A 24604-nucleotide genomic window follows, 5' to 3' on the forward strand; every position below is an offset into this window, starting at 1 on the left:
AGGTTTCAAAGAAAATGCCCCCCCCCAAAGGGAGCGGCACTATTAGGAGGTGTGGCCTTGTTGGAGGAAGTGTGTCAGTGTGGAGATGGGCCTTAAGGTCTCCTTTGCTCAAGCTACACTTAGTGTGGTAGACAGTTCACTTCCTGTTGCCTGGATCAAGATGTAGAACTCTCAGCTCCTTCTCCAGAACCCTGTCTGTCTCCTTGCCACCAAGTCCCACCTTAATGATAATAGACTAAACCTCTGAAACTGTAAGCCACCCAATTAAAGGTTTTTCTTTATAAGAGTTGCCGTGGTCGTGGTGTCTCTACACAGCAATAGAAACCTAACACACACACACACACACACACTCACAAACTCTCTCTTTCTCACTCACATACACATACACACATGCACGCACACGGACATCAGAGGACAACTTGTGTGGAAATTGGTTCTTTCCTTCTACCACGAGGGTCCTTAGGCTTGTAGGCAGGTGCCTTTATCCGCTGAGTCATCTCTTTTTCCTAAGATTCCTTGCTTCTGTAGTATGGATACATACCACAGGTCCATCTTTTCCACTCTGCATCAGAGCAGAGACATTCAAATAGGTAAGCCCTAAAACTGTCATTTCTAAAACCAATCAAACAAGGCCCTCTGAACACATCCCCATGGGAGTGTCTGCCCCATCCTTACACCCGTACTTCCAGGCCTGGAACTGTACACAGTTGCTTAGTTGGGCATGCTTGGTTGTCTAGAGCAGAGAATACTAGAACATTTCCTTTAGCTTCTTAGGTAAACATGTGAAGGAAGACTCCAGGAAAGCAAATCAAAATTCTGAGACTTGGAACACACACACACACACACACACACACACACACAACACACACACTCATGCACACACACACACTCATGCACACACACATGCACACACACACACTCATGCACACACACACACACACACACTCATACATGGCCACACACACATACAGGTTATGCAAGGTCTTTTTGTTAATCTGACACTCCCCAGAAGTCATTTTTAGGGTGGGGTGGCCATCTTCACCTCTGACTTCCTTTCTGAAGGTTAATAAAAGTGTCAGTGATGGACCAAATCCAGGGGATGCCGGAAGCCCTTATAGAGGCACAGATAAAGCAAGCCAGGCCCTCTTCTCACACCAGGTGCCAACCCTGCAACCTTTAAAGCAAACTGTTCTCATGAGCCAGAGCTAGCAGGAGAATCCAGAAAGGCTGGGAGTGGAATCCAGAGCTGCTGATTTGCTATCTCTTCCAGAGATGAGTCACTCCTCCCTCACCCAATATATACAAACATATGGCAGTGTTTCCTTTTGTTTCCTTTTGTTTTTTTTTTCCTTAACCAGGAGACAATCCATAGAACATAAAATTCATCATTTTAAAGTTTACAAGTCACTGTTTGGAATATGCTCGGCCAGTAGCGCCGCATCTCCACCCTCAGGTTCTTAAGCATTTCTGTTATCATCAAAAGGAGGCCAGCAGCCGCTACAATCACTCCCTGCTCCCTCCTGTCTCTCCCTGGTACCTCCCTCCCCCAGGCTCTGGCAGCTAGTACTCTACTTTCTGTCTTAATAGAGTGTTTGGAAGGTGCATGCAAAGGCAGTCGTAAAATACGTGATCTTAGCTGGACCGTGGTGGTGCACACCTTTAATGCCAGTATGTGGCAGGTAGAGGCAGGCGGATCTCTGTGAGTGAGTACCAGGTCAACATGGTCTATAGAGCAAGTTCCAGGACAGCTAGAGCTATACAGAGAAACCTTGTTTCAAAAGAAAGGAAAGAAAGAAAGAAAGAAAGAAAGAAAGAAAGAAAGAAAGAAAGAAAGAAAGAAAGAAAGAAAGAAAGGAATCTTTTCTATCTGGCTTATTTTCCTTAGCATAACATGTCAAAGGTCGTTCGTGTCAGTGGTATGGACTAGCACCATGTTATTCCTTATTTCCAAACAGCATTCCACTGTATCCACACCCCACATTTTATTTATCCATTCATCAGCTGGTGGACATGTGGGCTGTTTCTGCTCTTCAGCTTTGGTGAACTATGCTGAGATGCGCATGCCTGTGAGAGAGTTTGCTTGGGCGTGTACTCATTTCTCTTGGACATTGACTTAGTCGCTGCTCTGTTGCTGTGAAGAGTCACCATGACCAGGGCAACTCTTCTAACAGAAAACATCTAACTGGGGCCTCGCCTACAGTTTCAGAGGGTTAGTCCATGATCACCATGGGGCTTCGCCTACAGTTTCAGAGGGTTAGTCCATGATCATCATGGGGAGAAGCAGACAGGCACAGCGCTGGAGCGGTAGCTGAGAGCTTTACATCCTGACCTGCAGGCAGCCGGCAGAGAAAAAGAGAGAGAGACTGGGCCTGGCTCAGCCATGAGGAGGCTGCTATGGGCTTTTGATGGGAGAGATTGGACAGCGGAGTCTTTGTGCAATAGTTAGGAGAGTTCTGCAAGAATTCCCCTATGGTATTTGTATATCTAACTAAGATGCGCCGAGCCTTAACATCAGACTCCACATTGCCCACACAAACAATTTGCTTCTTGTGGAGACGGAGGGAGCACTGACCTCATCTTGTGAAGGATGTTGCAGTCATCAGTTTGGCGGGGGTGGGGGTGAGGGGGGGTAGGGGGTGGAGGGGGGCTGTGCTCCTCCGGGCCACAGCAGTTCCTCAGCAGTCTAGACTCACAGTGCTCTCCTTCGAAGTGACCCTGTGGATAGTCATGGGATCTCCAGCAGCTCCCCGTTATTTCATGTGCAGCCTGACTGGACACTCACATTGAAAGATTTAATGCTGCGGATCTCTGTGAGTTCGAGGTGGGCCTGGTCTACAAAACGAGTTCCATTACCACCAGCACTACACGAGAAACCCTATCTCAAAAAAAAAAAAAGAAAAGAAAAAAAGACTTAATATTTCACTTTTTCTTTCTTTTTCTTTTCTTTCTTTCTTTCTTTTTTTTTTTTTTTCAAGACAGGCTTTCACTGTGTAACAGCACTAGCTGTCCTGGAACTAGTTCTTGTAGACCAGGCTGGCCTCGCCTACCTCCGTCTCCCGAGTGCTGGGATTAAAGGCATGTGCCACCACCGCCCGGTATAAACATTTTCTTAAGCTGCAGCTGGGCATGAGTGACAGATGGCATTTCCCAACTGTGTCACACCACTATATGCCCCATTATGCATTGCTTATTACGTCGTGATCCTGCCATTACTGCTTTGAGAGAAGAATCTAGCTGTACCCTCTCTCCCAAATGTTGAGTGGACCTTTATGGTTGCCCCTGATAACAGAAATTGGCACAATTATGAAACCAGGTGAAATTGTTAATTTTACAGATGGACAGCTTCCACAAGGGTATTTTGAGGTCAAATGAACACTGATATCTGCAGACTTTTAAGTAAAGCAGATTCATAATATGGGTGGGCCTGTTGAGGACTGTGAGTTACTTTGCCTGTCTAAAACACCTGGTGTAATAAAGAGCTGAACGGCCAATAGCTAGGCAGGAGAGAGAAGCAGGTGAGGCTGCCTGGCAGAGAGAATAAATGAGAGAAGAGGAAGGAGAGAGAAAAGGAAGAGAGGAGGACACCAGGGACCAGTCACACAGCCAGCCATGGAGTAAGAAGGAAAGAAAGAAATATAGAACAGGGAACAGTAAAAGCCCAGAGGCAAAAGGGAGACAGGATAATTTAAGAAAAGCTGGCTAGAAATAAGACAAGCTAAGGCTGGGATTCAAAAGTAATAATACATCTCCGTGTATTTATTTGGGAGGTGGGTGGGGGAAAAGTCAACTACATGAGTCTCATCTCTCATCCATTCTGTCAATGGAAGGAATAAACAAAATCTGACCACTTCCCCCAGAAAGTCCGATCCTGCTAACTGTCTGGGACTTGAGCAGCAAGATCGGGCCTTTGAGTCTCCTGACTGCAAGCTCACAAGGATTTCCCAGCCTTCAGAGTAGCATGAATCAGTTCCTTAAAGTAAATTTTGTTCTTGTTCCCTCTCTCTTCCTCCCTGCCCATCAAGCCCCCTGTTCCTCCCCCTCCCCCTTCTCTTTTGGTTTTGTTTCTCTGAGTAATATACATAGGTCATAAAAGGCAACCCAGCCTCCTCGTACTTCTTTCTTTCTGGCTGTATACTTCCTGAAATAACGTGAGGCCCCCAGCTGGAAACATCAGTCTCTGGATTTATAGGAGCCGTAGACCCAATCATCAGCCTCCATCAGCATCTGAAGTCCCAGACATCGTGGAGGAGAGAACAGTCGGCCCTCCTTGGTGTGTGGTCCCACCCAACCCAGGCCAAATCACAGATGAGTGAGTGTTGTGTTCCAAGTCTTACTTCAGTTTGCTTTTCTTTCTGATCTAGCATCTCGCTCTGTTGCCCGGGTTGATCTTGAATTCACAGCAATCCTCCTGCCTCCACGTCTCCCATACTGAGAGTACAAGTGTATGTGTGTGTGTGTGTCTGCTCTCACTAACAGAACCTCCCTACAAGCAGACAGACAGGCCAATCATATGCTTTACTATTTTATTTCAAATTTTACATTTATTTATTGATTGATGATATACATATGCGTGTGGGCCCATGTGTGCCATGGTACTTATGTGGAGGTCAAAGGACACCTTGCAAAAATTGGTTCTCTTTGCTGGGCAGCAGTGGTGCACTCCTTTAATGCCAGCTGGGGAGGCAGAGGCAGGCGGATCTCTGTGAGTCAGAGGCCAGTCCGGTCTACAGAGTGAGTTCCAGGATAGCCAGGGCTGCACAGAGAAACTCTGTCTCAAAAAAACAATTGGTGGGGCTGGAGACTGAACTTAGAACTCTAGGTTTAAAAGCAAGTTTAGTTTAGTTAGTGTGTATGTGTGTGTATTCACCAGGGTGTGTGTATATATATATGTGTATATGCTCCATGGTGTTTGTGTGTCTGTGTGTGCACCATGGTATGTATGTGTGTGTATGCATGTGGATGTGCTCATCATGGCGTGTGTGTTCACCATAGCACTTGTATGTGTATGTGCTTACAGTGACATGTGTGTCTGTGTGTGTGTATGTCTTTGTCTGTGTGCTCACCATGGTGTGTGCTTATCTGTGTCTGTTCATGGTGTGTGTACACCATGGTGTGTGTCTGTTCTCAGCATGGTATGTATGAACACCTTATGAGAGGCCTCGCTTTCCTTCCATAGTGTGGATCTCAGGAATCAAGGTCATCAGCCTCCGCCTTGTCAAGCGCCTTTACCCTCTGAGCCAGGAGGATCCACTTCGTGAATCCACTCACACGCCTGGCAAGTTCTGCTGGCTGTGGTGGGAGCCTCGGGACTACCTGAGTCTCCTTACAACACAGTGACTGACTTACCTCAGAGTGTGTGATCCAATACACCGCAGTGGAGGTCACAGTGAGGATGCCAGCTTCAGATGTTCATGGGCTCAGAAAGGAGACTTTGAGGAGCAATTGCTATGAGGAGTGGGGTCTGGGAGCACTGCAGAGATGGGTCACTTAAGAAGCTTCACTGGGCTGATTGCAGGGTAATTCCTTATTCCCCTACCTCATCTAGAGACTTCTATAAAACCTTCTGTTTTTGCTCTAGATATTAGGCTGTTATTTCCTTTGAGAGTAATATCACTCTAAGACTATTTGACAACCAGCATCTAAAAAAATCTTGATGACTCTTGCTTGCCAACGTCACACTCTCACACACTGTCCCCTCTGCGCTGAACTGGGAGGCGGTGTCCTACGAGTGTTGGCAGGAAAGGAGTGGGGGGACTTCTGAGGCTGTCACCCTCATCACCTGCCCTCAGGGGACTCTGTTGCTGTGTTTGTTTTGTTTGTGTGGCAGGGTTTCTCTGTAGCTTTGGAACCTGTCCTGGAACTTGCTCTGTAAACCAGCCTGGCCTCGAGCTTGCAGAGATCCGCTTGCCTCTGCACCGGAGCGCTGGGATTAAAGGTGTGCGCCACCACTGCCCGGTTGCTGCTGTGTTTTAAGGAGACTCGAATGGCCTTATGGAGATGTCCACGCTGTAGCAAGCAAGCCTCTGGCTACAGCCAGAGGAGCTTGACAAGTCTGTGAGGACATTCTTTGGCCCCAGTCAAGAAGTGGCTCCTAACTGCACTAACCTACATCCTGTTGTAATATCCTGACACACTTGAGCCAGAACTGCTGGACTGAGCCACTCCCAAAGAGCCAGCATCGCGTGAGATGACCAATGCTTACTCTTCTTGTAAATCTCTAAGTTTTGGAGTCATTCACTATGCCCTGGGCATCACATGGTCAATTTCATTGAGGTTACACAGATATAGCCGCGTCATCTCAGTCATGGGTACAAGGACACAGCGATGCCAAGGTTCCATTGGTTCTTGATTCTCATGCTAAAGCAAGATCTGCCTGGAACTTGTGTGAGGTGAGACTGCCATCCCCTCCAAAGGGATGCTGGGAAAGTAAAAAGCGCTGTGAACCGGAGGAAGGGAAATGTATTTAGGAGCTGACTATGCTCTCAGAGCGCTGTTTTTTTTCTCACTGAGTATTGCTTACAATTTTTGAAATGCTACCGCCTCCTGCAGGCACTGCTGTTGTCACTGGGGTCCAGTGCCCCTGCAGTCTCCTTCCTCCTTTCCAGGTATTTCCCCTGAAGACCGCACTGACCCAAAGCCAGGAACTGTCCCTGTGATGAGTGACAGGAGGACACTCCCCGCCTCTTGGGTGCAATAGCTGTGCCTTGGGGAGTTAGATGTCCCTTCTAAGCCCTAGGCGTGTGCCTCTAGTCACAGTTACTCTGGAAGTTAAGGCAGAAACAAAACTGAGATCCAGGAGTCCGGGAACAGCCTAGGCAGCATAACTGGTCTCTTTAAAATGATTTTTTTAAAAAATTAAATTGCATCGTGACCATGTTGAATAAGTAGCGAGAACACAGTCATATTCCAATCAGAGTTCTGTAGAAGTGGTCCGGTTTCTTCAAGACATAGAGAAAGCAAAGGCCAGACAGGCATTGTGTGGTATGTGCCTAAAATCCCAGCGCTTGGGAGGCTAAGGTGTACTGTTAGTTCAAGGTTGGCCCAGACCATCCATGGTGAGACCCTATCACAAAACCAAGGGCTGGACATACAGCTCAGTGAGAGAGCATTTACCAAGTGCTTTCTCAGCACGGAGAAAAAAAAGAGAAGGGGAAAGAAAAGAGAAGGTGCTCGGGAGAGGGAGATGTGGCTGGATTTAGAAATACTGAAGATATGTTAATTGAGCAGGAAATGTGGACCTTATTTAGATCAAGGTATGGCAAAGCTGACTGTGAGAATGTATTTCGCCATGGGAACTGAATCTTAAAAACAGATTTGATGTTAGATATATTAGATTTGATATTAGATATTTGATATTAGATGTATTGATATTGAGTATTAGTTTTTTTTTGTTTTGTTTTTTGTTTTTTGGGTTTTTTTTGGTTTTTCGAGACAGGGTTCCTCTGTGGTTTTGGAGCCTGTCCTGGAACTAGCTCTTGTAGACCAGGCTGGTCTCGAACTCACAAAGATCCGCCTGCCTCTGCCTCCCGAGTGCTGGGATTAAAGGTGTGCACCACCACTGCCGGGCAGTAGTATTAGTTCTTAAAGCCCTTCTCTGTTAGAGACAGATACTGAAACACTCGTTTGTTAGATGATATCGTGCCCACCAGTCACTTTAAAATTCTAAGGTAGGAGGTGACAAGCTTTTTCTGAGGGCCACATGGTTTGTCACAGTTCTTCAGCCTTGCGGTAGTTGTGCAAAACAGATATAGATAATATGCGCATGAGTGGACAGGGCTGTATTCCAATAAAACTTTATTTATAAAACAGGGAGCAGACTGCATTTGGCCCATAGAGTTAGGGTTTGCCAATGCCAGCTCTATTGAAAGAAGAAAACAAACCAGGAGAGGGGAGACATGGAAACAATGGGTAAAATACTGATAACCGTCCAAGCTGGGTGACAGGTGGTGGTTGTTCAGGGCACTTTTTTCTCTATCATTCCCTCACTTCCTTGACTTTTGTGCACACATACTTTCGTGTCGAGCTGGTGTTTAATCGGAATCGGCCTCCCAGAAGCTGAAGCCAGCGGCAGATCCCTGTGGTCGGTCCTTTCCTATTGGTGGGGTCTTACTATTTCCCAGGAGACTCTCAGGCGCATTTCCTTCCAGAGCCTCACGCCCTGATACACAGTTTTCCTAAAATGGAGATTCCAGCGTTCAGGGATGGAGCTCACCGCCCTCGCCCTGAGAAGCAGTGTTGTTTTCTCATTTCTCAGTGGGAAATCGGAATGTCCCGGGGAGGACAAGAAATTCACCAGGAGCTCTGGGAAGCCCTGGGAACTCAGGAAGTTGGAATCTGGTCAGAACATCTGGGAGTTTAAAGGGGGGAAAAAGTGAAGCCATTCATCCGGCCCCATAAATTCTCTCAGAAGCAGATACTGTAATTATGCAGAGAAGAGACGTTGAGACTTGTTGTCAGCAGACAGGAATCACACATCCACACCGAAACTGCCTTGAATGGAAGACCGAGGCCTTACCTAATTTTGGATCATAGGTGGCAGATCTTGTATTTTGAGAAAGGAATTGGTCTTTTTCACAGCACCCGTGGAAGCTGCTGGCCCTTGTCACCTGCCTGCTGCAGGAGTCATGCACCAGTTTGTCCTCCACCAGCGTCAGTCCCCTGCCTCCGTGCTGCAGCAGGCTCTTACTCATGAAACTATACCAACCCTACCCACTGTTCAAACTCCAGCCTCAGCCATTAAGCTTTTCCTGCCTACTACGGCTTTACCCACTGATCCACGCAACTGTGTATGGCGCTGGGTGTGACTGAGGGTAACTGATGCTGGTGACATTCCACTTGAGAGGCTGGATGGCTCAGTGGTCAGGAACACTGGCTGCTCTACCAGACCTGGGTTCAATTCCCACACCCACATGGCAGCTTCCAAGCATCTGTTAACTCCAGTTTCAGACCTGATTCCCTCTCTGGCTTCCGAGGGCACCAGACACAAATGTGGTGCACATGCAGTCATGCAGGCACAGTCTCTCTGAGTTCGAGGCTAGCCTGTCTACAGAGGGAGTTCCAGGACTGTAAAGGCTACACTGAGAAACCCTGTCTTGAAAAATAAACAACAACAGCAACAACAAAAACCAAAAAACTCAAACCAAAAAAAAAAAAAACAACACAAAAATTAAAAATACAGGATGTTGCTTCAATTTTTAAAAAAGGCTACCCTAAATTTTCAGTGGCTTAGCATAATAAAAATTATTTTCGCTCATGTTATAACAGAACAGGTAATCATTCCATGTGTGCATAAGGACTCCTGATCAAGCTTTTTCCAATTTATGACTCCACTTTAATGGAGTCATTTTATTATTTTTAAATGTTATTATTTATTAGTGTTAATTATAATTATTATTAGTGTGTGTGTGTACATGTGCTCCAGACAGATGAAGAAAGACAGCCTAAGGAAGGCTTTTATATTATGTAAATTATACTTCTGCGAAAATAAATTGCATCTGTGAAATCCACCCAGGTTGTGATTTGATGTGGTTTCCCCGTTCTCTTTAATGGCTGGAAACAGCCCATTGTATGACCAGTCTGCTTAGCCTTGCTATTCACAACGGGCATTGTACTGTTTTCAGTTTGGGGTGGTATCAATAAAAGGTGATTCTGAGATAGGCAGTGGAGGTGCACGTCTTTAATCCAGTACCTGGGAGGCAGAGGTAGGCGGATCTCTGTGAGTTCGAAGACAGCCAGGTCAACACAGAGAAACCCTGTCTTGAAAAACCATAAAGAAGAAAGTGATTGTGAACACATCGTTTGGTTAATATCTGTGTATGTTTCTATTTCTAAAGTGGTCATATGGTCATAGACACTGACACGCGGTGCCGTGATAGTCCATGTGGTTTAATCTGCCTATCCCTGGTTACTAAAGCCACTGGTCACTTTTTATGGACTCACTGGCCACTTGGACGTTCTGTCTTGAAATGTCCCCTGTCCAAGCCATTGATTGCTTGTGTTCTTTTGGAGCAGGTGTCCCTTTCTCAATGACTTGAAGAAAGTATGTGTACACCATGCTGTTTTGGTGCAGCTGTATTCTTACACCTGGAAGATCTCCTTTTCCTTCTTTTAAAGGTACTTTTGGCCTGACAATGGTGGCTCACACCTTTAATTCCATCACTCCGGAGAGAGAATCAGGTGGAACTCTGTGAGTTCCAGGCCAGCCTGGCCTATACAGCAAGTTCTAGGACAGACAGTGTTACACAGAAAAACCCTGCCCCCCCGCCCCCCCCCACACACACACAAAGAAAAAGAAGAGAATTTGAGAACCTGGAACATACAATGAGACCTTGCCTTCAAAAAGAAAAAAAGAAAGGAAAAACGAAAGAAGCCAGGCAATGGTGGCACACGCTTTTAATCCCCACCCTTGGGAGTTATTAGAGGCAAGTGGATCTTTTAGTTCAAGACCAGCCTGGTCTACAGAGGGAGTTCCAGGATAGCTAGGCTACACAGATAAATCCTGCCTTGAAAACCAGTCAACCAAACAACTAAACAAAGAACTTCTATTAAAGAAAAAATCCTTGTTTACTTATTTACTTACTTAGTTACTTATTTTGGCTTTTCGAGTGCTGGGGTTAAAGGTGTGAGCCACCACCACCTGGCGGTTAACAGAAGTTTCCATTTTAATGAACTATGCAATATTTTTCGTCTTTAATGACTAGTAAGTATTCCTTGTGCACCAGCTCTTCCAAGCTCATGAAGATGGTTCGTGGTATCTTTTAGATGTCTTAGGATTTTATTTTCTACCTTTAGGTCTGTGACTGATCTGGACTGGGTTTTTGCATGCGGAGTGATACAAGGAACATGCAAATACGCAAGGTGATTAGCCCCGTGTGTTGACAGGGTCTGATTTCTTCCCAACATGTGGCATGGGACCTTGGCTGTAAGTCAGGTGACTGTCTATGCGTGGGTCTATCTAGGGACATCTTATTTACCTGCGTTTTCGCTGACATTGCACGTTTTTAATTGTGTAGTTTAAAGACCGGTAATTTAGTGGGGTGTGGTGGCACACACCTATAATCCTAGGACTCAGGAGAGTCTGGGGCAAGAGGATAAAGACTTAGAGGCCTGCCTGACTATGCAGTGAAATCCTTGTCGATCATGCCCTGGGGATGGTTCCACACCTGGGAGTGTATGGACAGTACAAAATAACCCCATGGGTTGGTTTTTAAAGTTAAGGGATTAGTGGGATGAGAGGTGGATCTGGGTTAAGGGGAGGAGTTAGGAGTAGGTATAAAAATACATTGTGTGTAATTCTCAAAGCATTAATAAAAATATTTTTTGAAAAGGGATCCAGGGCCTTCCTTGACGCCTCACAATACCGCAAGGAGCTGCGAAGTTTGTCAGGTCAAGAGCCAGCATCCGTTCCTCCAGAAGACTTTCTTTCGAAAATACGGCATTGGAAGTCAAACTGATGCCACGATCTGTATCGTAGAGTATTGCTCTGCAGCAAAATTAATGAGCTGTGAAGACATGAAAAGACACGGAGGAAGTAGGTGATGGTGCGTTCCGAGGCAGGAGCATGATGAAGAGGAGCCTGCCTAGGCTCATTCCCAAAGCTCAATCTATTATGTATACAGCGTTCTGCCTGCATGTAGGCCTGAGCTGCAGACCAGAAGAGGGCACCAGAACACATTATAGATTGCCCTGAGTCACCGTGTGGGGGCTGGGAATTGAACTCAGGATCTCTGGAAGAGCAGCCAATGCTCTTAACCTCAGAGCCATCTCTCCAGCCCAGCCAAAACTCAATCTAAAAAACGCTAAGACAGGTCATTAAGGATGAGAGAGAAGCAGAGTCAGAGCACTAAGGGTTTTCAGGCGAGGAAAGTTCTGGTTTGTTTGGTTTTGGTTTTGTTATTATTTAGTTTGTGTTTTCACGGGGTTTCTCTGTCAAAGTTCTTGACTGTCCTAGAACTTGCTCAGTAGACCAGGCTGGCTTTGAACCATCGACCTCCTACCTCTACCTCCCAAGTGCTGGGGATTATAGGTGTATAGTCTCACACAAGCCTCCAAACTATTCTGTGTGGTATTGAGATGGTGGACATGTGTTTCTAAATTTGTCGAAAGCCACATAACATCAGCAAGCCAGCAGATGGCTCCGTAGGTTAAAGCCACTTGTTACCAAGTCTGATGACCCAAAACCCCGGGACTCACATGGAAGAAAGAGAAAGCTGTCTTCTGATCTCCATGCTGGAGCTGTGGCCTGTGTGTGCATGAGCGTGCACACACACACACACACACACAAACTAAATAAATAAATGCCAATGTAAACTGTGGACATTAGTGATAAGGTTGCGTGTTTGAGGTCCACTACTTGTAATTAATGCCTGTGCCTTTCTGGTAGAGAGTGTGGGTGATGGAGAAGCTGCGCTTGCCGGGCCAGGGGCACAAGGGAACTCTCTGTGCTCTCTACTCAGTGACTCTAAAACCGCTGTTTAACTGAAGTCTGTACACTGTTTCTAAGGCTCAGGGAGCATTGGGGAAGAGGGGGTGGAAAGACAGCCAGAGTTCAAGGATCAGGGAGCGTGCTGTGAGACTGTGTCTCCTACAAGTGTCAGAGAAGCTACACATGATCTGAACAAGGACGGTACCAACAGACATGCTAACATGGAATGGCAGAAGCTCACAGGCCACAAGACTAAATGAAGGAGTCCAGGCAACCAAGGAATGCTGAGCTTTGGAGAAAGAGTCTTCCCCAGGGAAGAGCACACCAATTGGTTATCCAATACCAAATGGTCAACCCTGAGAACATATACATACAAGTGACATTCTATAGCTGAACACTGTGTATTTATATATTTAAGAATACATATGTACACACACACACACCTCCAGCACCACCACTAACAAATTAAGGAAAAAGAGGCCATCAGTCTGAAAGAGAACAAGAGGGCAAATGGGCAGGGGTGGAAGTAGGAAAAGGAAGGGGGAAATCATATAGGTATATAATAATTTCAAAAAGTAAAAGTTATAATTATAAAAAATGAGATTGCTTATACATTTTTTAAAAAAATTGAAGTCTTTAAAAAACAATATAAAAAAATCTGTCACTCTGGATAATTGTCTGGTCCCTAGGTCATTAAAACCATACATACTTTATCACCTTGGAATTATGCCCTAGGATTGTACCCATCGTGGTGGAGAAACTGACCCAGATTTATGCTGTGCTTCTTTGGGTTTTAGTTTGCGTGGACGAGCAGCACACAGCGCATGCTACGAGACCCAGCAGTCACGCTCTCTAGGCAGAGCCACTTCTCCTTTCACGGAAACCCTCAAAGCCGGCCACACCCACGGCAATCCATCCGGACCCTGCTACCGCATAGTTTTAATGACAGTTAAGGGTTTTTGCTCTTGCAATGTTCCCGTCTAGGTTTTATTTAGTTGCTGTTACCAAACACCAGTGATCCACTTTCTAGATTGATCTCATTTTCTTACAAAGCAGAGGCAGACAGGACCCTGGTGCCGTGGCTGAATGTAGTTTCCCCGTCTTGAGTGCAGCTGAGCTCTGACTGGCTGAATTTGAGGGTGACTTTCAGTCTTGCAACAATGCCCGTTTATGAGCATACAAAATACAGCCAGCTGTTCGGGTAGTGGTCAGATTGCCCTGATTATATTTGGGTCGATGCCTGCGGTGTTTGTTTCAAGGGCTTCCAGAACTGAAATATTCCAGAACGGATTGTCTTTTCGCCCAACATCTGGAACACCTGTCTCCACTGCATTCTGTGGAAACTGTGCTTCTGCAGACAAAGGGAGAGTGTGAATGCTCTCACGTCAAGGCCAGGTGTCCCGGTGCAAGCTTGCACCTGCAACAGAGTGGTCCATTGTCTGAACCTCACAGGGGGCCAGAGTTTGCCTCACTTCAAGTCCAGCACAGAGAGGGGACGGGGACGGAGGAAGTTGGGGGGCTTCCTGGGGAACTCCCCTCTCCCTTTCTCCCAGTTTTCCACATCTCCAGCCTCCTTTTCACTTTGGATGTCCTCTTGGCAGCTGCACTGAGCTGCTGAGAGGAGTCCCACCCCTCACCCCCCAACCCCCCGCTGTCAGGCCTGGCCACCTGAGAGTGATCACTGGAACCCACATGGCTGAAGGAGAGAACTGAGACCCTGGGCCTCCCCACTTCCCCACCCCCACAATCCTGGTGCCCAGTCTAGTTCCTGTTTGGCCTGCTCTGTTTCTCTATATGTCTTTCCCTCCACCGGCTGCAGAACCACATTTGAGCGTTAATCAGTGGCCCAAACCAAGTTCTTAGGCCAGAAATGGAAGCGCTGAAGGTACAGGTCTCCAAGGGTCCAAGAAGAAAAACAAATCCTGGTGGCGGTTCTCCTTCTCTGCTGTCCCACTGAGGTTCCTCCAGGTACATACATCCTGGTCAAAATTCTTAGTGTGTGGTACAGGGGGTGCAGTTGTTTTGTTGTTTTGTTTGTTTTCAGGACCAAGGGTGGTGGAACATGGTCATTCTAGAATAACAGGTAAGGTCTAACTGGATCAGATTCCCACAGTCTGTCCCTCTCTTAGGACTGGACCCCCTATCAGGGAGAGCAAAGGGCTTATCTGGGTTCTTAATGGGTCAATATGTTACCATGCTTTAGATTTCAGAGAATTTTAGAACCGAGTCAAGAATAAGAGCAGTAACTTGTCAAGCAGTTATGGGCACAGGGTTTAAGTCCTTACAACAACGTGGAGTAAATGTTCCTACTAAGTTAAGGCTTGCCCCATGTCCTATAGCCATCAAGGAGAAATCTAAGAAAACATTTTACTCATTGAATCTAATGGTCTCTTGTTGGTTGCATTTGTTTGTTTTTTAAACAGATTTATTAAGGCCAGGTGGTCGTGGCTCATGCCTTTAATCCCAGCACTCAGGAGGCAGAGGCAGGTGGATCTCTGTGTTCGAGGCCAGCCTGGTCTACAAAGCGAGTACCAGAACAGCCTCCAAAGCTACAAAGAAAACCTGTCTTGAAAAAACAAAAGAAAAAAAAAGATTTATTGATTTTATTTACATGTATGTCTTCGTGTATTATGTGCACGTGCGTGTAAGATACCCAAGGAGGCAGAAGAGTGCGCTGGAACCTCTAGAATTACGAGCAATTGTGAGTGGGGGCTGGGACACATGCTAATGGTCCCTGTAAGAGCGGACCATCTGAACCATTGAGCACCATCTCTCCAGCCCTGGCTTTGTGTCTTTGAGATAGTCTTCTATATAGCCCGGGCTGGACTTGGCCCTGGGATCCGCCTGAGATTCCAGATGTGTGTTGTCACTCCCAGTTGTCTCCATTTCTCTGGCGGTAACGTAACTGTAAGACAAAAAGGATCGCCGGGCGGTGGTGGCTCACGCCTTTAATCCCAGCACTCGGGAGGCAGAGGCAAGCGGATCTCTGTGAGTTCGAGACCAGCCTGGTCTACAAGAGCTAGTTCCAGGACAGGAACCAAAAGCTACAGGGAAACCCTGTCTCGAAAAATCCAAAAAAAACAAAAACAAAAACAAAAACAAAAAGGATCATCTCAGGAAACAAAAAACGGTAATCTTGCCGGGGTGGTAGTGGCACCTGTCTTTAATCCCAGCATTTGGGTGGCAGAGGCAGTGAGTTCGAGGCCAGCCTGCCCTACAGAGCAAGTTGCAGGACAGCTAAGGCTACACAGAGAAACCCCGTCTCGAAAAACCAAACAAAAACAAACCAAAACCAACCAACCAAACACAAATCAGTAATCACTGACGCTGAAATTAACTGAACATGTGTATGTTCTGGTCGTTGAAGAGCTTCTGGAAGCTTTAGATCTTGCTGTGTGGCGGAGGGGAAGATTGCTTGTTTGGGGAACAGAGTTTGCTGACTATAAAGAAGTCCAGCAGGTGGCAGTGTTTCCCAAGGCGCCTCAGAGCCCACCAAACTACAGATGCCTGGCGATGTGAAGTCAAATTAGTGGGAACAGAAGGTCATCGCACCTGCCTGATTGTTTTGCATGTGCTGGGGATTGAACCCATGACCTTGTGGATATTAGGTAAACACTCGACCGCTGAGATACAGTCCTCAGTTTAAAATTTTTGTCCATTTACACATGATTTTATTTTTATTTACCTTTTTCCCTCTAGTTTTTTTGAGACAGGGTCTCTCTATGTAGCTCTAGCTATCCCAGAACTCACTACATAGACCAGGTTGACCTTGAACTCACAAAGATCTGCATCCTCCTGTTTCCTGAGTATTGGGTTAATGACATTCACCACCAGACCCACCTACACATGATTTTTTTTTTTTTTTAACATTTTGGTAAAAAAAAAAAAAAAAAAAAAAAAAAAAAACAAATCAGGGTAGACCTTGGTGAAAATGCTAAAGGCAAGAGCAGGCGCCTCCTTCCTTGCCTGCCAGCTGCCCAAACTCCCATGTGATGCTCCCACAGACCTGCTCATCCAGCAATACCCCAGGATGGTTAGTTCAACCCCGTTCACCTGCCCCATCACTTATGCCCCATCTCAAACTCCACTTCCTGAAAGCCAACACTGCACACATCTGGCGGCTGGTCCAGCCTGGGCCTGTCCATCCCTGCTTACGGTTCTCATGAAATGAACCAATCACTCTTGTGGAGAGGACAGTCCTGGCAATGAGTAGGTAAAGGTAACAGGTATTGGCTGTGAGAAAGACGTTTCAGGACCGAGAGAGATTTCGCCAGGTCCAAGCCTGAGGTCCAATTGGCAGCTATACTCAGCTCAGCTACAAGTGAAAAATGTATTCCTTCCAGACACAAGCTTTAGAGAAATACTTATTTCTACTGTCTGTCAGGCCGCCTGGAGTCCTAGGGTGGGCAATATACTCTTTTAATTTTGAAGACAATCAGGTATTAGAGAGCCTCTCACTGTAAATGTACATGTGACAGCAGGCATTGAAACTGTGTATAGTACCATGGAAACTGTGTATTGTATCATGGACACTGTGTATAATACCATGGAAACAAGGGAGTGAGTTAGGATATCCTGGGACCACCGAGAGGACATTACTATGACGAGGAACTGTCTGATGATTTTTCTAATGATACCCCCTGACTGTTTATATGCAAATCTTATACTAATTAATTAATTAATTGTGTTTTGTTTGCTGTCTTAGTTAATGTTCATTGCTGTGAAAGAGACATCATGTCTATGGCAACTCTTATAAAGGAAAACATTTAACTGGGGCCCGCTTACAGTTTCAGTGACCCACTTCCTCTATCAAGGCCACACCTACTCCAACAAGGCCACACCTACTCCAACACGGCCACACCTCCTAATGCCACTCCCTAAGCTGATCTTACTCAAACTACCACATTTGCTGAGACAGGGTCTCTCCAGTATAGCCCAGGTTAGGCTTGAGCTATCGCCTCTCCTTCCTCTCCCACACCTACCCCACATGAATTTTAAATTAGAATGTTAAACATGTCTGGGCAGTTATTCTTTCCAATCAGGTACCTTCAGTGATCCTTCTGGGTTATTGGTTGACGGGGCAGGCACCAGGCAGGCAGAAGATGCTCTGCAGTGCTGGAGGAAACTATTTTAGGAAGCCTCTGCTTTACTGTCAGCTAGCTTTAACCAACAAATCTTGTATCAGACCATAACTCGCCAAGTTCCCCCCGTGAACAGTTACTAGGAACCAACAACTTGCTCTTTCTCCTTGGCCACACTGCGGTTACTGCCAGAACAAACCCATGTAATAGACCTTAGGTAAGTGACTAGTTACTGAATTCTCCAAAGGCCCCTAAGTTTTGTCCAAAGTCTTTACCAAAATGCAAGAACAGGGTCATGTATTCTATTCCCTGGGCGTCCTGGGCTCTCAGAGACCTTGTGTGAGCAATGCTGTACTTACATGGATACCTCCTTAGTCTGAATCCACCCACAGTCGGGACTACTGTTCTGACATGAGGACTTCCAGGCAGACTGGCGGGGGCTACACTATTCCAGAGTGGTGGTGTGATCAAGCCTGGGGATACATGATCATCACAGCTAAACCCTGATTTGGATTGCACTTCTTTGTTTGTTCTTGGTATGTAGAACCCAGCATTTTGCCTTGTATTGCAAGCGGCTCCTGGCTCCCCTTGCAGGTTTGGCATCCATCTTCCTCTCTCGTTGACAAGAAGGACACGCCAGCCGGGGCTGAAGCTCCAAGTAGGGTAGGGAATGACAAGCACTAACACGTTGGTGTTCCGATGAGAGCAGAGAACAAGCTGTGCAGCCTGCAGAGAGGGAGGATGTCTGCTCCCAGGCCTGGAAAAAACGACCGCTCCATTATGTTTGGTTGCCACAGAGTGGGCATGATGCTTCAGAATACACCGTACTGGTGTATTTTTCTTTCCATTGACATCAGGGTGCTCTGTGGTGCTCCACCCATTTCAGGAACAGGTTTCTGTGCTTTAGGGTAAGGGACATGTCATTGTGAATAACTAGGTCATTGCTCTATTTCAGATAACAAATTCCTCTACAAAAAGGTCTTTGTTAGAACATAGTGGTGGGAAGTGGTCTTCAAAGTGGGGTAAATCCAAGACAACACAAAAGGGCACAGGATGAAACTGGTACTACTACATTTTTATTTCTTCCTTTACAATTTCTATCCGTGGACATATACTTTATGTGACGTGTACCATTAGTATATTAATAAATATATATTGCTTTGGAGCCACATCATATTAATATATACATAAACCATCACCACATATACATATCATAGATATATGCTCATATATCTACAGTTGGCATTCCGTATCTGAGTTCACAAAAACATTCAGGAAAAAGAGCATTTATACAGACCAGATGACCAGAGGGACCAAGGTCCTAAGAGAATAACATAGATAGGCTGGGCGCTGATGGCGCACTCCTATAATCCCAGCACTCAGGAAACAGAGGCGGGCAGATCTCTATGAGTTCAAGGCCAGCCTGGTCTACAAAGTGACTTCCAGGACAGTTAGGACTGTTACACAGAGAAACCCTGCCTCAAAAAAACAAAAAGAGAGAGCAGGAAGGAGGGAGGGAGGGAAGGAGGGAGGGTGGAAGGGAGGGAGCAACAAAGCGAGGTAAGACTGTCTTCACCTGAGTGAGTGCTTGGCAGGATCAGGACATTAAGAGACTCAGTGAGCATAGCCTTCAGGTTTTCCATCTCATGGGGGACACAGCACATCACTTTCCAAATTCACACAGCCAGGTACCCTGTGTTAAAGGCTTGGATCATGCCCCTTACTCCTTTTTCATATGCTAATTCTTAGCCTTAATTAAGACGAGGTCATACTAGTGTGACCCTTGCTCCCATATGATCTGTGTCCTTCTAAGGGGTTAGGACTGTATCACAGTTGGGAGAGTGGCCTGCCTAGCATGCATGAAGCCCTGGGCTCCATCCTCAGCACCGCATAGTAGTTGCAGTAACACTCGCCATAATGGCTGCAATTAGGATGGGGTGGGGCAACGATCAGGAGTTCAAGACCATCCTCAGCTACAGAACAAGCTCAAGATCAGTTAGGAGACCATTCCTCATGGGAGGAGTCATTGCTGACAGACAGCATGATCTGAAAAGACAGAACAGGTAGATAGCCTTCTGCAAGTCAAGGAAAGCAGCCTGGAGCAGAGCCCATCCTCCCAGGCCAAGGAAGAAACCAGTTCATTGACGACCTGAGCTCAGATTTCTAGCCTTTAGAACCCCGAAACGATACATGTATGTTGTTAAACTGCTCAGTTCATGGGACTTTGTCACAGCAACATTAACACACCAATCTACCACCTGTGCTAAGAAAGTTATGTGGGCAGGGAGAAAATAGAAAAACAGGATTTGTATTTAAAGATCTGGGATCTTCCAGGCTGGGATAATTTGGAAGAGACCATTCTAAATGGGAGAAAATGAGTTCGTCTCCTTACCCTTTTCAGACAGGTTGAAGTCCTCTGTCCAGTCAGAGGAAACAGAGGTCTCAGAGGAAGGTAAGCAACCCCCCCCCCACTTTCTGTTACTAGGACAGAATAGTAAAGACTGGGTTATTTATGAATAAGCTTATTTGACACACAGTTCTGGAGCCCAAGGCTTCTGGGGCACAGCATCAGCACCTGTTCAACATCTGGGGAGGCTTTTCCTACATTTGAAAATGCCTACATTTGAAAATGCCATGATGAGCTCGCTCCTTTGTGTATTGATTTAAGAAGGTAAATGAGCAGAGACTCTTGAGTGTGTGTGTGTTTCAAAGTTACGGTGTTTACTGATATAATAAGCAGAAAGATGCTAATTTAACCATGAAGAAATTGAGATGGGCTTCAGTTCCAGAGCACCACATGAAAACTGAACATAGCAGTGTATGCCTGTAATTTCACCACGCAGAAGAGAGAAACAAGAAGATCAAGGGGTTCAAGATCGTCCTCAGACACAGTAAATCTGAGGTTACCCTGGACTCCGTGAGACCCTGCCTCAAAAAAAGAAAGGAAGAAAAAGAAGAAAGGAAAGAAGAGATGGGGTTGGTCACATGGGTGATAAAAATTAAGCATATTATTTAAAGGTGATAATAACAGAGCAAAAGAGTTAGCCTTAAAGATTCAGGTGTGGGGCTGGAGAGATGGCTCAGAGGTTAAGAGCACTGGCTGTTCTTCCAGAAGTCCTGAGTTCAATTCCCAGCAACCACATGGTGGCTCACAACCATCTGTAATGAGATCTTGTGCTCTCTTCTGACCTGCAGGCAAACAGGCAGGCAGAACACTGTATATGTAATAAATAAATAAAATTTTAAAAAAAAGATTCAGGTGTGGTGGCACACACCTTTAGCACTCAAGAGGCAGACATGCGTGGAACTCTGTGAGTCCAAGGCCAGTCTAGTCTACATAGTCCAGGACAGCTAAGCCTAGGTAGTGAGACTCTGTCTCAAAAAACAACCAAACCAAACCACCACCACCACAACAAAATAAGTTAACCTTAAAGGGCTTGGGGGAGAGACGTGACTTTTTTTGATGGAGGAAGGTCATTGGTTAAAAAATAAAGAAATTGCTTGGCCCTCATAGGTTAGAACATAGGTGGGTGGAGTAAACAGAACAGAATGCTGGAAGGAAGAGGAAGTGAGCTCAGACTTGATAGTTCTCCTCTCCAGAGCAGATGCAATGAAGCTCTGACCCAGGATGGACGTAGGCTAGAATCTTCCCTGTAAGCGCACCTTGGGGTGCTACACACATTATTAGAAATGGGCTAGTCCAGGTGTGAGAGTTAGCCGAGAAGAGGCTAGATATAATGGGCCAAGCAGTGTTTAAAAGAATACAATTTGTGTGTTGTTATTTCGGGGCATAAGCTAGCCAGGCGACCAGGAGCTGGGGCGCAGGAACACAGCCCGCAGCTCCTACTACATTTTTCTGTCAGACTTTCCAAGTTTTTTTACTTGAAGTTTTTGTTAGTTGTGTGTTTTGCCTGAATGCGTGTGTGTGTGTGTGTGTGTGCTCGCGCATGCCACACAAATGCCAGAAGAGGGCACCAGATTCCCTGGAACTGGAGTTGCAGACAGGTGTGAGCAATGCAGGTGCTGGGAATAGAACTCAGGTCTTCTGAGAGAACAGTAAATGCTCTTTACCACTGAGCCATGCTTTCGGTCCCATTTGTTTCTCTTTAAATAGACTATAATTACGGGCACCTGCACACGATCAAGTCATGAAACAGCAGTCAGTGTCCCAGCAGGCAGCACTGGTTGGACTCAGTGTGTATGGGGGCATATCGAAGAGGGAAGGGAGCTTGTTAAAAGGTGTGGGAAACAGGGAGGGGGCATGGAGCTGGGGCTGAGAGTGGATATGATCAAGACACATTGTATACATAGATGATATTGCCATAGAGTAAAGGCAAGATTGGTAAAAGATGTACACTGTGTATCCTGTGGCTTGGTTTGTAATCCCCCTCCCCCACGAGCAGTTGTTGATTTCAATCTGTTCTTTTGTCTGAAGTTGAGTTTACATCCCTCCGTTGGGGGACACTGGAAACAGTCTATATTTATAGCCCCCTGTCTCTAGGATTCTGCAGCCCCTTTAGGTCTGTTTTGAGTGTCTCCTGATTTATACGGTGCTGGCGAATCCTTCCCAATAAAGCCTTTCTTTTCTTGGAAAAATTGTAAAGAAATAGGAAAGGATGATTTAGAGCTAGAGGGAGCACATTCGTCTCTGCAGAGCTGGGCGGAGGAACCTCAGGAAACAGCTGTGCTCGGCGCCGATCCTGGCCTCCTGGCCTGTCCTGGTCTCCTGGCCTCTCTTGGCCTTACAGTCACAGTCTGACGCAAGCCAGCTTCCCTCTTCAGACTCAGCCACAGCTGGAAATCCTGGGTTCTTTCTCTTTAAGTACAAACCTGTTGTAGACTCCAGAGGACCCACAAACCGGAGAGTTACATATGCAAGTATTTACTTTTCTGGAGAAGGTTTCTCTGGACAGTTTTCAGACTTTCAATCTCCTGAGTCCCAGAACTGAACTGGCCCAGCTTTAGGTAGGTTTCCAATACTCCTGACAGGGCAAATTTAAGTGGCTTTAGTACCTAGGGACACAATAAAGCTGTGCTGTGCTCCCTGTCGCCTTGTCAAGATTCTAAATGTGTGGTGATGATGAAACAACCGTGGACCAGGCTGCCTTTACCATCTCCGAGCAGTGGGACCTCTTCGGGACAATCATTGGACCTCTTGCTGCTCTTGCTTCCTAACTATAAAGCGGGACAGATCAAAGTACCTGCGAGTTGGTCTGTCTGGCAAACGAGTTAACACTAGGGAAACATCTAGAACACATCCTGGCACTGATGCGGTGTTGCCTGGTCTCTGGCCCTTCACTCTGCAGCACGGTGACTCACAGAGGTCACATTTAGTCACTAACCGTGGGAGTATTTTCTGTGGTGGGGAGCTATAGCTGAGTCAGTGTAGCATTTCAGAGGGCCCTTTAGGCTTAGATGACACTGTAGAAAGGCCAGAGAACAGGACCTTCTAGTGCCTCTGTGTGTGTGTGTGTGTGTGTGTGTGTATACCTCCTTCTCGTCCCTTCTTCATCAGCCAATGTCCTAGGCAGGCCTGTGCCACAAGCTGATGTCAGCTTAGGGAAATCATCACAGAAGAAAGCTGGAGAGAGGAGACAAAAGCTGGCTCAGGTTCAGCAGTGACTCAGACACTCAAGATCAAATGCAAACACTGCCCTGGGAATGACTGTCACAAAGCTTACACGTGCCCCTTCTATCGTTTTCCTTCTATGCACAGTTTTGTTTGTTTGATTTTTTTTTGTTTTGTTTTGTTTTTGTGTGCGTGCATGTGCATGTTGGGGATTGATCCTAGAGTCTCAAGTGTCTTAAGGACCTCCTATACCCCTGAGCTAAAGCTCAGCCCCGTCTCTGCCCATTTTAAATTTGGTTACTTTTCTTTCCACCATTGTTACAGGTTTTCATGTATCTCAACATAAATCCCATTCAGCATTTATTTTGCAAATATTTTCTTCGTTTCTATTGGCTGTCTTCAAATTTTATTGATATTCATTTTAAAGTACATCGAATGATTCTATGTTTGTGTATGTGGGATTCATGTGCCATGGCTCAGGGATGAGGTCAGAGGATAGCCTGTAGGAGTGGCTTCTCTCCTTCCCCCGTGTGGGTCCTGGGGATCTGACTCAACTCGTCAGATTGGCTGCAAACACTTCTGTTTCTGCTCCATCCTGCTAGTAATCCCCCCAAAGACACCAATGGTACCCTTTTAAACACACACACACACACACACGCATGCACACACTCACACACTCACGCACACACATGTTGTTACTTTGTTACTTTGTTTGCTTGTTTGTTTGTTTGTTTTGAGATGTGTAGCCCTGACTGGCCTGGAACTCACAAGGTAGACCAGGCTGGCATCAAAAAAAATTATTTGGATCAGGCCTGTTTGGTTTTTTTTTGTTGTTGTTGTTGTTTATTCATTTTTTTTTTGGTTACTTGTGATTCAGAATCATAGGAGAAATTACTACATAAACCAAAATCAGAAAAATTTATGACTGTTTCCCTCTAGGGAATTCCTAATTTTCGACGTTGCATTTAGATTCACAATATGAGTGTGGTTGTTAGTGTCATCGTTTTGACAGACTGTGGACTCACCTGGGAGATAGGCCTGGACTTGTCTGTGGGGGATTATATTGATTTTGCTAGTTGAGGTGGGATGACCTGCCCACTGTGGGTGGCACTATTCCCTCAGCAGAGGATCCTGGATTGTGTAAGAGCAGAGACGGCAAACTGATGCTGGCATGCTTCCGTTGTTCTCTCCTGCCTGCTGACATACCGTGACCAGATGCTTCGGGTGCCTGCTGCCTTGAATTTCCAGACAAGACGGTCGATGCCTCAAGCTGGGGATGGAAATGAACAGTCTCTGCCATCCGTTGCTCACTTGAGAGTGCTTTATCACAGGATCAGAAAGATACCAAGACTGGGCTTTAATTCTGCTGTGTTGTGTGAAGTAGAAATCCAAGTTCTCTCTCTTGTATGTTGGCATCCAGTTGCTTCTTGGCTCAATGTGCATGGGATTCCTTCCTGACTGAACTGTCATGACAATCTTGTCAAAATCCACTGACATCGGTGTGAAGGTTTGTTTCAAGTTCTGCTCTCC

This window comes from Chionomys nivalis, chromosome 10 (genome assembly GCF_950005125.1).
Source record: "Chionomys nivalis chromosome 10, mChiNiv1.1, whole genome shotgun sequence".
Lineage (NCBI taxonomy): Eukaryota > Metazoa > Chordata > Mammalia > Rodentia > Cricetidae > Chionomys > Chionomys nivalis.